The 15,400-nt window shown below is 40.8% G+C and overlaps 1 non-coding gene across 1 annotated transcript; it reads right to left on the reverse strand.

Annotated features, from left to right (window-relative positions):
• Window positions 1-15,328: 15,328 nt before the first annotated feature.
• TRNAA-CGC (transfer RNA alanine (anticodon CGC)) lies at window positions 15,329-15,400 on the reverse strand. The gene has a single exon. It is a non-coding gene; the product is annotated as a tRNA-Ala (tRNA).

Raw genomic sequence — 15,400 nt, forward strand, 5'->3', positions numbered from 1 at the left:
GTAGAACGAAGACCTTACAGGCTCAGTCCAATCGAACGAGAAAGGGTGCGAGCCATTGTGAAAGAGTTGATGGAGCATGGCATTATACGCGAAAGCAAGTCCCCATACTCCAGTCCCATCATCTTGGTGAAGAAGAAGAATGGTGACGATCGCATGTGCGTGGATTTCAGAGAACTTAACTCTAATACCTTACGGGACCATTACCCGCTGCCACTAATTTCAGACCAAATTGACCAATTGGCCAAGGGGCAATTCTTTACAACCTTTGACATGGCCGCAGGGTTTCACCAAATGCCTATTGCAGAATCATCAATTGAAAAGACAGCCTTTGTCACACCGGATGGGCTGTATGAATATACGACTATGCCATTTGGATTAAGTAATGCATGTTCAGTCTATCAACGATGCATCAACAGAGCTCTGAGCTCGTTAATAGGGAATGCAGCTCAAGTCTACGTCGACGACGTATTAAGCAGATGTAAAAATATCGCAGAAGGGCTGTCAAACATAGAACGTATTCTAATAGCACTACAAGATGCGGGCTTTTCCATTAATGCTGATAAATGCAGTTTTTTTAAGCGTTCAATCGAATATTTGGGTAACGTAGTATCTAATGGACAAGTCTGGCCAAGCCCACGGAAAATAGATGCTCTGGTAAAATCGCCTGTACCAACAACACCCAGACAAGTAAGACAATTTTGTGGATTGGCTGGCTACTTTAGAAAATTTATAGCAAACTTCTCACGCATAATGATACCACTATACGAGTTGACCAAATCAGGGGCTAAATGGGAGTGGGACGAGCGCCATGAGAAAGCAAGAGAGAATGTCATTCAGTGCTTAACATCAACTCCAGTACTAACACTATTCCAGGAGGAAGCACCTATTCAATTGTACACAGATGCAAGTAGTTTGGGATTCGGAGCAGTACTGGTACAAGTAATTGCGGGACGACAACATGCAGTTGCCTTTATGAGCATGAGAACTACTGAAACAGAAAGTCGCTATCACTCTTATGAATTAGAGACCTTGGCAGTAGTCCGAGCGATAAAACACTTCCGGCAGTATCTTTATGGACGTAAGTTTACAGTTATCACAGACTGTAATGCACTAAAAGCATCCAAACACAAAAAGGACTTACTCCCTAGAATCCACCGTTGGTGGGCATTTCTACAAAACTATAATTTTGAGGTTGAATACCGCAAGGGTCAACAGCTTCAACACGCAGACTACTTCAGTAGGAACCCAGTCGAACTCACAGTGAATATAATGACCAGAGATCTAGACTGGCTGAAAATTGAACAGCGACGTGATGAAACACTACGAGCTATAATGAATGGTATGAGTAATAACAATCCAAGCAACGGCTATATGCTAGAAAACAATGTCCTCAAGCGTATCGTACAAGATCCAACCTTCGGACACCGATACTGCACAGTGGTACCCAGGTCCTTTCAGTGGAGTTTAATAAACTCCTTCCACACCGCACTGAAACACCCTGGCTGGGAAAAGACGTTGCAGAAAATTAAGGACAGCCACTGGTTTGACAACATGAGCACGAAGGTACGAAAATTTGTTGACAATTGCGTGGTCTGCAGGACATCGAAAGGAGCATCTGGTGCGGTACAAGCTCAAATGCACCCGATTCAGAAACCGTCTGCTACTTTTCAAGTAATACACATGGATATAACAGGCAAGATGGGAACATCCAACGACCAACAGTATGTGATTATCACCATAGATGCTTTTACAAAATACGTGCTATTCTATTATGCAACTAACAAAAATCCACCCAGCACATTAGCTGCCCTAAAGCGTACGGTTCATCTATTCGGTACTCCTATCCAAATAATAGTAGACGGTGGAAGAGAGTTCCTCGGTGAATTCAAGACCTACTGCGATAGGGTAGGTATTGACATTCATGCTATAGCACCAGGAGTCAGCCGACCAAATGGACAAGTAGAACGCGTCGTAGCTACACTAAAAAATACTCTTACTATGATCAAGAATTATGAAACAGAAGAGTGGCACACAACGATTGCAGAACTTCAGCTAGCAATAAATTGCACTCCGCATCGTGTGACAGGCGTGGCTCCACTTACATTACTCACTCAGCGAAAGCATTGTGTTCCTCCAGAGCTACTCAATTTAGTAAATATTGACGAGCAGACTATTGATATTGAAGCACTCACTAACCATGTTCAACACAAGATGTCACAAAATGCAGAACAGGACAGGCAACGTTTCAATTCAAAAAAAGCCAGGATCCATCATTTCCAGCGTGGTGATTATGTGCTCATAAAAAATAATCCTCGTAATCAAACTTCGTTGGATCTCAAATTCAGCGAGCCATATGAGATAACAAGAATCCTGGACAACAACCGCTATTTAGTAAAAAAGGTGGTTGGTTCAGGGCGTTCAAGAAAAGTAGCTCATCATCAACTGCGTCGGGCACCGCAACCTGGAGACCAGATAGCCGTATCGGCGGAAGAAGACGACCCTCCAGCATCAGCCGATGAACCTATATGAGCATGTTCAACAATCAACTGATTAATTAATACAAAGGTAAAAGTTTTTATTTTTGATTACCAAAATTACACCACAACATAAGTACCACAGTATACGCCTCAACAAAAAGTACCACAGTGTACGCCTCGGCAAAAGTACCACAGTGTACGCCTCGACAAAAAGTACCACAGTGTACGCCTCGACAAAAAGTACCACAGTGTACGCCTCGACAAAAAGTACCACAGTGTACGCCTCGACAAAAAGTACCACAGTGTACGCCTCGACAAAAAGTACCACAGTGTACGCCTCGACAAAAAGTACCACAGTGTACGCCTCGGCAAAAGTACCACAGTGTACGCCTCGACAAAAGTACCACAGTGTACGCCTCGACAAAAGTACCACAGTGTACGCCTCGGCAAAAGTACCACAGTGTACGCCTCGGCAAAAGTACCACAGTGTACGCCTCGACAAAAGTACCACAGTGTACGCCACAATAAAACACTACACAAAATAGGTTACTTTCAAAGTAACCTAAAAAGGTACACAGATACCAATCTCAGAAAAAGGACATTCTATTATTTCAGATAGACTCCAAGAACTCTCTGGTGATTCACCATACATGAGCGGCTGGTGCAGAGCGCGCACCGCCTGTCAGTATGGCCGTATCGGCGCGATGGATGATTCACGCATTTAAAAGAATCACTTTTAGTTACATAAGAACTGTTTAGAATCAATTGTGATGTAATGACACTCATTGTAATGTAAAACAACACGTGATTTATAATCACCACGTGTTATTTCATGACTTAACCTAAAAACTCAAACACGTGTTGATTTGCAAAAATCACTATAAATACCGGCCGCTCTGCCGACGACGATTCCATTCCCGATCCTGCGGACAGAATGGAAAGCAGTCGACGTCGCCCTAAACACGTCATCTCGGATCCTCCTGATCCACTAACGGTGCTTTTAGGTACTTCAAGCACCGGTCACCGTTCTCGTCGAACCCGTCGCTTGCGACGAAGGGCTCGACGAGTAAATTAACTCTCAGACACAGCCCACTGAGTTTCTCGCCGGATCTTCTCAGTGGGTCGCGTTTCCGATCCGGTGGTAGATTCTGCGAAGCACGACTCTTGCTAGGGTTCGTGTTAGCAACATCGTCAGGTTTGAGCCCCGTGAGCTCACCTACTAAAGTTAAGGCTACGCTGAAATAGCCGCTAGGGCTATCAGCTTAGGTAGGAAAAAAAAAAAAAAAAAAAAAAAGACGACGATTCATTCGTGTTCGAGCCGTAGGACAGTACGGATCTCTCCGGAAAGTTGTTACGCTTGTAGCGAAATATAAACAGTGTTCGTGAAGTTCTCGTGAAGTTTTCGTTCAGAAGCCCGACATGAGTCATCATCATGAAAGTAATAACTGTGACGTCAGCAATGCTGACGTCACACTTTTTAAAAACAATACGGAGGTTAATGTTCCGTCATATATATACTAGCGGCCCGCTCCGGCTCCGCTCGGGTCTTTAACAAAAATTTCAAAGGTATTTGACGTTCTTTTATGTTTTTAAATAAAAGAATACTTATTGCGACATAACTATAATAGTTAGACATAATTATGCTGTCGCAACACTTTTTGTAAATAGTAATGTGTTCTACAAAGTCGTAGTAGGTACATTATTTTATTCTGTCATCAATAGTTTTCGCAGGGCACATGATGTAAAGAATATTTTAGGTAATTTTTTTACACCTTGGGTTACATTATTGGAGTTTTAGTAAGGATCCGTAATTTTTTTCAAAAAATGTTATAGCCTCTATCACTCGGGAATAGTGTAGCTTCCAAATAGTGAAAGAATTTTTCAAATCGGTTCGGTAGTTTCGGAGCCTATTCAATACAAACAAACAAACAAATATTTCCTCTTTATAATATTAGTATAGAAGTATAGATATAGTTTAACTTTGTAACCAAGCTCTAGCTGGTTGGTTTAGCTTGGGCATTACCCTAAAGATTTTCTTGGTTAAAGGTGAATTAATTAAATACTTGCTTGTCAGATAAGGACTGTATATTCATAACAAGACACGATAGTTAGGGTATTTATTATTTCACGATTTTCATGAGTCATAGACATAATTAAAACTACATATTTGTACGGTTAAATTTCTAGTTTTCTTAATGTCATTATGATGATAATTTGCAGTTTTCGTGGTCATCAACGACTAAGGTATTTGAATGTTGTGCTCACCATCAAGTACCTTTCCCAAATATGTAAATATATATGACGAACAAAATTGAGAAATTTTACTAAATCTATTCATATAAACAGATTGACTTGAACTGGAGGAAACATGTATATAATATTTTATCATTATTATTTATCTCTCTAGACCACATTTGGTTGACTGGTACAGAATTCCTTAGGTATTAAGTCTGCCACCATACTCTTTTGCATGAATCTAAATAAACAAGAAACAGGTCTATAGGTCATAATGTGATGAATTGCGCGTACGATAAATTGTCCAAACTATTAACATGATTTAAATTGTAATCCTGTTGAAAAAAGGAACATATCTTATAATAATAATTGACGATTCACTTTTAGTGCGCTGGACTATACTAGTCGCAAAAACCAAAACACAGGTCACCGCACTCGTCAAATTCCCTGCAGAGCTCAACGTGATGTTTAGCCTATAGAGTCACCGCTATTTGATATTCGCCGGACCTTTCTCATTGGGTCGCGATTTGGAAATAGCGGTAACTGCATTTGTTTTTTTTTTCAATTTCCTCCCTATTCTAGTGACCTCGATGACCTAGATTCACTGAACGAGTGGGTGAGCTCACGAGGCTCTAACCTGATGACGTTGCTAATACTAGCCCTAGCAAAAGCAGTGCTACGCAGAATCTACCGCCGGATTGGAAATGCGACCCATTGAGAAGATCCAGCGAGAAACTCCGTGGGCTGTGTTTGGTGACCGGTGCTTGAGGTACCAGTAATGGATCGGGAGGATCCGAAATGACGTGTTAGGGCAACGATGTTTACCGTTCGGTCCACAGAATCGGATATGCAAAATCTGACCATCTACAAAATTAAATATGAAGATTGTGGCAGCAAATAATTAAATATTAGGTACTGTTCATAATATATATAGCCGCGGAGGTATAAACAGATCGTAGTAATAATGCTAATTTAAAAAATTTGCGATTCTAATGCAGTTATAGTCGTCGTGGCCTAAAGGATAAGACGTCCGGTGCATTCGTGTTGAAGCGATGCACCGGTGTTCGAATCCCGCAGGCGGGTACCAATTTTTCTAATGAAATATGTACTCAACAAATGTTCACGATTGACTTCCACGGTGAAGGAATAACATCGTGTAATAAAAATCAAACCCGCAAAATTATAATTTGCGTAATTACTGGTGGTAGGACCTCTTGTGAGTCCGCGCGGATAGGTACCACCGCCCTGCTTATTTCTGCCGTGAAGCAGTAATGCGTTTCGGTTTGAAGGGTGGGGTAGCCGTTGTAACTATACTGAGACTTTAGAACTTGTATCTCAAGGTGGGTGGCGCGTCTACGTTGTAGATGTCTATGGGCTCCAGTAACCACTTAACATCAGGTGGGCTGTGAGCTCGTCCACCCATCTAAGCAATAAAAAAAAAAAAAAAAAAAAAAAAAGTTGGAATCACGTCAGATTGCGCGATATGAATAAACTAAGCTGTTTATCTTTTAAGTCACGTAAACCCACTTAGGGTAGGGTAAATGGTAAGAGATCTCGTGGACGAATCCCCATACGCTGGACTGATCAGGTGAAAGACCTTACTGAAACCCCACTCAACGAATGCGTGCGCCAAGCCTCAGTTCGCAAACTATGGAGAACATCTGTCACAGCTTTAATAAACAAGAATTCCAGATTACCACGACTGCTCTGCCAAGAGCAACCAACTATGATGAAACCCACTTAACTCTATTTAAGCTTTTTTGATGTGAAACATCTATAGCCGCACGTAAAACCGATTTCTGGCGTGGCGACGCATACCGTGGCGACGCGTCTCCACGCTATATTATGGTATATATCTACAGTCTATATGGAGTAGTGTGTACGGTGTGGCGACGCGTCGCCATGCGCAATCGACTGTGCGATTCTCTCCCACTCGATCCGGCGTTAAGCCATCTCTCTCGCTACACTGAGCTCGGATACCTATAGTGTATACTCCGTAGTGTATACAGTGTTGTTTACTACCGCCCGATTAGCCTCCTCATGTCTCTAGGCAAACTGTATGAGCGTCTGCTCTACAAACGCCTCAGAGACTTCGTCTCATCCAAGGGCATTCTTATCGATGAACAATTCGGATTCCGTACAAATCACTCATGCGTTCAACAGGTGCACCGCCTCACGGAGCACATTCTTGTGGGGCTTAATCGACCAAAACCGTTATACACGGGAGCTCTCTTCTTCGACGTCGCAAAAGCGTTCGACAAAGTCTGGCACAATGGTTTGATTTTCAAACTATTCAACATGGGCGTGCCGGATAGTCTCGTGCTCATCATACGGGACTTCTTGTCGAACCGCTCTTTTCGATATCGAGTCGAGGGAACCCGCTCCTCCCCACGACCTCTCACAGCTGGAGTCCCGCAAGGCTCTGTCCTCTCACCCCTCCTATTTAGCTTATTCGTCAACGATATTCCCCGGTCGCCGCCGACCCATTTAGCTTTATTCGCCGACGACACGACTGTTTACTATTCTAGTAGAAATAAGTCCCTAATCGCGAAGAAGCTTCAGAGCGCAGCCCTAGCCCTAGGACAGTGGTTCCGAAAATGGCGCATAGACATCAACCCAGCGAAAAGTACTGCGGTGCTATTTCAGAGGGGAAGCTCCACACGGATTTCCTCCCGGATTAGGAGGAGGAATCTCACACCCCCGATTACTCTCTTTAGACAACCCATACCCTGGGCCAGGAAGGTCAAGTACCTGGGCGTTACCCTGGATGCATCGATGACATTCCGCCCGCATATAAAATCAGTCCGTGACCGTGCCGCGTTTATTCTCGGTAGACTCTACCCCATGATCTGTAAGCGGAGTAAAATGTCCCTTCGGAACAAGGTGACACTTTACAAAACTTGCATAAGGCCCGTCATGACTTACGCGAGTGTGGTGTTCGCTCACGCGGCCCGCACACACATAGACACCCTCCAATCCCTACAATCCCGCTTTTGCAGGTTAGCTGTCGGGGCTCCGTGGTTCGTGAGGAACGTTGACCTACACGACGACCTGGGCCTCGAATCAATTCGGAAATACATGAAGTCAGCGTCGGAACGATACTTCGATAAGGCTATGCGTCATGATAATCGCCTTATCGTTGCCGCCGCTGACTACTCCCCGAATCCTGATCATGCAGGAGCCAGTCACCGTCGACGCCCTAGACACGTCCTTACGGATCCATCAGATCCAATAACCTTTGCATTAGATGCCTTCAGCTCTAATACTAGGGGCAGGCTTAGGGACCCCGGTAACCGTACTCGTCGAACTCGACAAAGAGGTCGACGTGCAACCTAACCCATGCATCAGCCCGCTGAGTTTCTCGCCGGATCTTCTCAGCGGGTCGCGATTCCGATCCGGTAGTAGATTCATTCGCGAAACAATTGCTCTTGAGTTGTTAGGTCTCCTTCGGAGGCGCTCGGGCAGTTGTTAGCAAATCCCACCCCTCTTGGCTGAGCCTTTGCTCGCCCACCTGTCCTGGTGAAACTGGAAAGGCCTTCGGGCCACCAGTAAACTTTCAATCATAAAAAAAAAAAAAAAAAAAAAAGTGTTGTTTACTACAGTATACATAACCTGTGTTTTACTTGAAAACAAATTATTTTTTCGTAACATTTTACTTTATCATTATGACATATTTAGTTCCTATCACAATTTGTTCTATTCTGCATATTACTTTTACAAAATAATGTCGATGTTTCACATCTGCCAGGCGTCCCGTGACGGCTCACATTTTTTTTTTAAATCCACCTGCATCTATATCTGAATCATGCAATTCGAATTGTCACAGGGCAGAGGAAACAAATCGTTCATCGAATTACAGTTCTCGCTTGAATCGATTACGGAACGAACACAAACGAACTCGGCAATCCGAGGTATTGGATTTGTATCGATTTTGAATTTAAAATGCAGCCGCTGTTACGATATTGCTATTTTAGTGACGTAGGCGTTCGTACTGATATTTTACTAGTAAATATGTAGTTTAAAAACAAGAAAAGCACGCTTTGACTACAGATAAAATGAAAACTATTTTTTTTATTGCCCTTGTAGTCAGACGAGCATACGGCCCACCTGATGGTGAGTGACGGTGAGCTTATTACTGGTGGTAGGATCTCTTGTGAGTCCGCGCGGGTAGGTGCCACCACCCTGCCTAGCAATGCGTTTCGGTTTGAAGAGCGGATCAGCTGTTGTAACTATGTATATTGAGACCTTGAAGCTTATATCTCAAGGTCGGTGGCGCATTTACGTTGTAGATGTCTATGGGTTCCAGTAACCATTTAGCACCAGGTAGGCTTCACAGCTCACGCTCGTCCACCCATTTTTTTTTACGATCTTAGAAAAAAAAGAGTGTTTGCCGTCGCCCATGGACATCAGCAATGCCAGGGGCAGAGCCAAGCCGCTGCCTACCGTATATGGGTTACCGTGTCGTATACCGTATATGAACTAAAATGAGTTTTTACTCTTTTCAGCCTGGGAGCGGGAATGATACGCGTTTTAATTTTCAGTTTAATCAGACACCTTGAAGTTAGTGAAAATTATGTTGAAATAGTCGGTTATATAGATCGAAACGGGTTCAGCTAATAAAAGCGAGAAAAAATATCTTGTTAGTATGCTATTAGTATGTTAGTAGTATGTTATTAGTTGTTTTTTCCCCTACCTATTTGGTGGTAAGCCCGCCTATCCAAGAGAGTACTAACCTGGAAAGTGTCTGGCAAAAGGAAGAGAGGCTGTCCCGGAACAATTTGGCGTCACTCGGTGGAGCAGGAGCTGTATTGACATTGGTCTTCTATTTAGAAGGATTTGATTCGAGTCCTACACCCCACCAGAGGGTAATAGGAAAGAAAGAAGAAGAGATTCGGTGGTAGCCTAAGGGGCCATTCCAGCTTTTCGCGGACGGGACAATTTAGCTTGATACGAGATATTGGTGTCCCACACGGGCTACCACTACTCTGCCTATTTCTACCGTGAAACAGTAATGCGTTTCGCTTTAAAGGTTGGGAGAGATGACACGCGGTCATGTGGCCCCAAACTGGGATACCATGTAGTAGGGGAACCATAGACTGATATACATACATACTTACATATGTATATATTTTCTCTATACATTTAAAGATAATAAGCACCCAGATAAAGAGCAAAGCTCTTATTCAATGTGCGAATCGAACCCACTTTATTTGGCCCGGAATATTATTACAGTATTAGAATTGCGAAAATGAACTTATTAATTACCGATTACCCTTAAAATTTGCATACGCAACGACAAATAAGGACATAGAAAACCTTACCTTCCAGTAAAATAATATATACATACATTACCCTACATGTTTGTGAGCAAAGTTGCAAGAAAAATTGCTCAAAACACCTTGCAGAGTTTGTATCCATAAATTTTTCTGACATAAATTCAATAGCTAAGATTTCAAAACGACTTCCCAAAAACCTGCCAAAAATAAAAACAAATTAACCTGACCTCGCTGTCGGTAAATTTCCTCTCGGAGTAGCCATCTCCCGTATATTGAGAATTCAGGTAATGCGAGACTTGTTGTCACGTAGTTGGTAACTTGCTCGTTACGGGTCCGTGCTAACCTTGTACGGTCTACTGCAATGTTTTCATTTCTGTGTAGCATAGGGACGGAATTGGAAATGTAATGGGTACCAGTGATAGAATGAAAGGGAGTGAGTGCTTGATTAAATTTATAATTGAGAGAGAACGGATTAATACAGAAGGAACGGTAAGGGATAAAAACCCTAGAAATAGCTAAGAGTCAATTATTTCGGGTTTTGGGGCAGGGCGAATGAATTTCGTCTCGTCCGATGTCCAAATGCCGGTTATTGAGCGACAAGGGTTTTTAGTTGATTCAACTCTGGCCGACAATTTGGTTTTGACCCTTAAAAAATATATGGGATATCTTATCGGTCCTCTGTTTGTACTGGATCTTTTTGGTAGACGATATACTTATTCCTTCATCACATAAATACCTCTATCCGATTTACAATTTAATCGTGTCATAATTACAACTAGATGATGACCGAGATTTGCTTGGTTTTTTTTTATAACGCCATCTTGTTGTGTCTTTAAAGCGGTTAGTTGCCCTCAATTAAGAAAGATAGTATTATTATTCGCCAATAGATGTCGGAAAGAGTTGATTATTGAAAACACGAATAAAACAACATTTTCTGAAAATAAATCGTAACTAGATCGATTTATCGCCCCCGAAATCCCCTGTATACTAAATTTTATGAAAATCGTTAGAGCCGATTGCGAGATTCTGATTATATACCTATATATTAATATACAAGAATTGCTCGTTTAAAGGTATAAGATTTTTACTGATTATCTGGTGGATGCTTTAAAGGAACAATTGGTTAAAAAGCGTTTAGACGAGTTATCAACAAGTAGTTTTCTTATGACACTTTGAGTATCTAAACATGGTGAAAATCAGAATTCAACCTCATTTGGTAAGTGAAATCAACATTCAGACTGGCAGCTATAGCATTAACAGTATAAGGTGAACACGACTTGGAAACTGACAAGTCATGAACAATACATAAAGCTCTATAGCTATACCTAAAGTACATTACAATCACTACGACTCAGCATCTCAAGATCCCATTTGTGCAGATATCTCGAAACAAAAACTTTAAGACCTTCATAAAATATTTTAGTTCCTTATTCATATTCTAAATACGTTCTTTCTGCCAAAGTTACTCTCGCTCCGGAACCGAATTGGTAAAATAAAGGGTTAACCTCCTACCGTAAACTTTAAGATCACATCAACAACGAAATTGCTATCTATTTTATCTGGAAATATCCTGATATATAGAACAATAGCGTAGAAGGGAGTAAATACTACTTTATCTTAAGTACATAGTATCATTAAGCAGAATTTATTAAATCAGCTGTCAATCATCTAGTTTTATTTTCGGTTAGGAGAAAATTGTCGGATTTTCAATCCTTTTAATGGGCCGGGGACCGAGTCTTTTAGGGGGCGTGCTGTATATGTGGTACTCGGTGGCCGAAGATCTTAAAGGCCCACCCATTAACTGCTTCCCCTGCACTCTTGTCCGATGCCCAATCCTCACTCGAGATAAAACTCGGGCAAAGTAGGGGAGTTATTAGTCTCACAGCTGGGCCCAATGATGCCTGGCCAGTGGAGTTGTCGAGACAATAGTCGGTCGTGACGGTACGGTAGCTTGTCAGGCCACAATAGGCGTTGCAGCTTGTTTCGGAATATTCCGCTGAACTTGAACCAGCCAGCCAGGTCGGAACCAGTTGCTTTTCTGCAGGCAGCGCGGCGCGTGGTGATGGAGATTTTTTTTTAATTATTATTAATTTCTTAGAGGGGTGGACGAGCTCACAGCCCACCTGGTGTCAAGTGGTTACTGGAGCCCATAGACATCCATAACGTAAATGCGCCACCCACCTTGAGATATAAGTTCTAAGGTCTCCAGTATAGTTACAACGGCTGCCCCACCATTCAAACCGAAACGTATTACTGCTTCACGGCAGAAATAGGCAGAGTGGTGGTACCCACCCGCGCGGACTCACAAGAGGTCCTACCACCAGTAATTACGCAAATTATAATTTTGTGGATTTCATTTTTATTACACGATGTTATTCCTTCACCGTGGAAATCAATCGTGAACATTTCGCGAATCTCAGGTCACCCCGTAACCTTCAGTAGGGTGAGGCCGCTTTCTACACGTACTTTCAGCATAGGTAAATGCTTCGATCAACAATTGTTGATCGAAGGCTAAATGACACAATAATCTTTTTATTATTACAATAGATGAGCCCTCTAGAGAACCTCATATGATATCGAAGTCTCAGTTTTATTGTATAACGGGATATATTGTATCAATTGAGTTCTTAAGTCGAGTTCAACTGGTTGTAGTGGGCAAAGTAGATGGCTAAAGCCGACCATCTGCTCTGCCAGTCTAAAGCAGTATAATAAATTCCGGTTTTGGCAAATCAAAGATATATTTAAAACTACTTTCGGGGCTTCATCTGTCTTATCACAAAAAAAACAAAATGTGTGCAATTCACACGTGGTAGAAGTGAAACCTTCCAAAATTAAAATACAATTATCCTAAACGTCTTAAGTATGTGTAAAATTTTGTCATTAGTAAATAATTGTAAGGTAGCGCCCTCTGTGAATTGATATTTTAATTTCACGTATAATCCTAAATTAAAATTCACTACAAGAGCTTTCATACACACGTTAGTATTAAAAAAAATCTCACAGATGGCGCTGTATTAAATAGTATGTATGTTTCTGTCTCATTCTTTGCTGGCTTCATCCTACACATTTTTGTATTTGTGTCTCTTACCTGTCGTTTTTTCCGTTGCATCCGGTTTGAAATCACAACGATTCTAAAGAAGTTTTCACTTCAAAAACTGTAAAGTATTAGAAACGTCCGTAAAATTAGTTTTCTTTGAGTTATTAAGGTACTGTCGTCGTGGCCTAACGGATAAGACGTCCGATGCATTCGTGTTGAGCGATGCACCGGTGTTCGAATCTCAGGCGGGTACCAATTTTCCTAATGTAATACGTACTCAAAAAATGTTCACGATTGACTTCCACGGTGAAGGAATAACATCGTGTAATAAAAATCAAACCCGCAAAATTATAATTTGCATAATTACTGGTGGTAGGATCTCTTGTGAGTCCGCACGGGTGGGTACCACCACCCTACCTATTTCTGCCGTGAAACATTAATGCGTTTCGGTTTGAAGGGTGGGGCAGCCGTTGTAACTATACTTGAGACCTTAGAACTTGTATCTCATGGTGGGTGGTGCATTTATGTTGTGAATGTCTATGGGCTCCAGTAACCACTCAACACCAGGTGGGGTGTGAGATCGTCCACTCATCTAAACAATACAAAAAAAAGGTATTCGCAATTTATTTATCACCGGGATAGATTTCCACTTCGGGAAAACATATTTATTTATATTTAATTATTTATATTTTAAACTGATTTTTTTGCTGTCGATATCTGGTTCCCATAGGGAATCTCAGTGTTTGACTTGATACTTAAATTAGGTGAAAAAAAGTGCAAATTATGATTTGGTAGTGATTTTTTCAACTTAAATCAGGGGAGTTTTGGTGTTTCTGTATTTCTGTATTCTGTCTTTTTGTGTATTTACGATATAAATATTTTGTGTACAGGCAAAAACAACTCGAACAATTTTTTGTTTGTCCTCGTTCTCGGCGCACCAGTATAGTGTGATCGCATCTTTATGCAATAACAAAATTTCATTATGTTTTATTTGACTTTGCGGCGTGGCCACACGTCGCAATATTACTATGGCGACAATGTTTACATCATTAACCCTATTATTGCTCTCTATCTTTTATATAGTCTTTTATGCGATTATTGGCGTTTATTGGCAATAGACCGTATATTAACGTACTTAACGTGATTTCGATAGATTTAATATCCTGTTTATTTCTTCGAAGGATATTAAGGCTGTGGTGATGTGGTATAGTTAGCTGTTATATAGGATTTCAGGGGCAATGAAACGACTATATATTTACAGCTGGCAATAGCACTATCTCTTTCCGTAGGTTTCAAATCAAATCAAATCAAACCAAAATTTTTTTATTCAACATAAATGAAAGTACATACTTGTTGAACGTTAAAAGAACTACCGCCAATTCACAAAAACTAGTCTCCGTCCTGAGAAGAACTGGCAAGAAACTCAGCAGGCAAGTCTATTTTTTTAAATATTAGATTTTTATTCTTTTTAAATATATTTTTTTTTAAAGGGGACTAAGTAATTTACCGGAGATTGGGCCGCAGCGTTTGTTTTATTATTATTTCAGCAAGCAGTATTCATAAGACGTATCATAGACCTGCATATTACAACTATAGGTACAGCCTTGCACCGCAATTTGAAGAGTATATGGTACAAAATATATGGTATAACCATGATTCCTTGTCTCAATTCACATCAAGCATTCACGTCGTGATACTTATGGAGACTTGTAACCAGTTAACTCCAAATGGGTGCCGTGAGCTGTTGTTACTACTGGCCGTCTTTTTAGTTTTTACCCGACTCCTCAATTTCTAAGCCTAGTTTATATATTGCATGCTGGTGTTAGGGCTGACTTAAATTAAAACAGATAAGACTGTCTTAACCATTTCTAGTGTGACGTAATGAGCATGACGTGTGAAAATCAACAAAGTAGCTCTGTAATCTATATAATTATTTTGGAAACAAATAACATTTTCATTTAAATATGTGCAAATAAACACCTCTTTAGTTTTAAAAACATTTTTCTTAAAAAAATTCACTCACCTGTCATTCAATGAAGAGAATAATTCAATATTACGTAATATTATGTAATATTTTTTTTAAAGTTTAAAATATTAATTTAAACAGAGACTTAAAAAAGGGTTATAAATATTGTTTTCACGTTTATATTTCAGAAAACCCAGTAAAGTCTTTGTCTAGATTATTTGATATTATATAAATTTGATTTATCTTTATTTTTAATTTTTGAAGTATGATTGTAGATCGTTTTAGCTAATTTATTATTTCGTAATGTTGAACAAAACAAAAACAAAAAAGGACACTATGGAGGTGCTGGGATTTGAACCCAGGACTTTCAGCATGCGAAGCAGACACTCTACCACTGAGTTACACCCCC

This window comes from Bombyx mori, chromosome 7, assembly GCF_030269925.1.
Source record: "Bombyx mori chromosome 7, ASM3026992v2".
NCBI classification, from domain to species: Eukaryota; Metazoa; Arthropoda; class Insecta; order Lepidoptera; family Bombycidae; genus Bombyx; species Bombyx mori.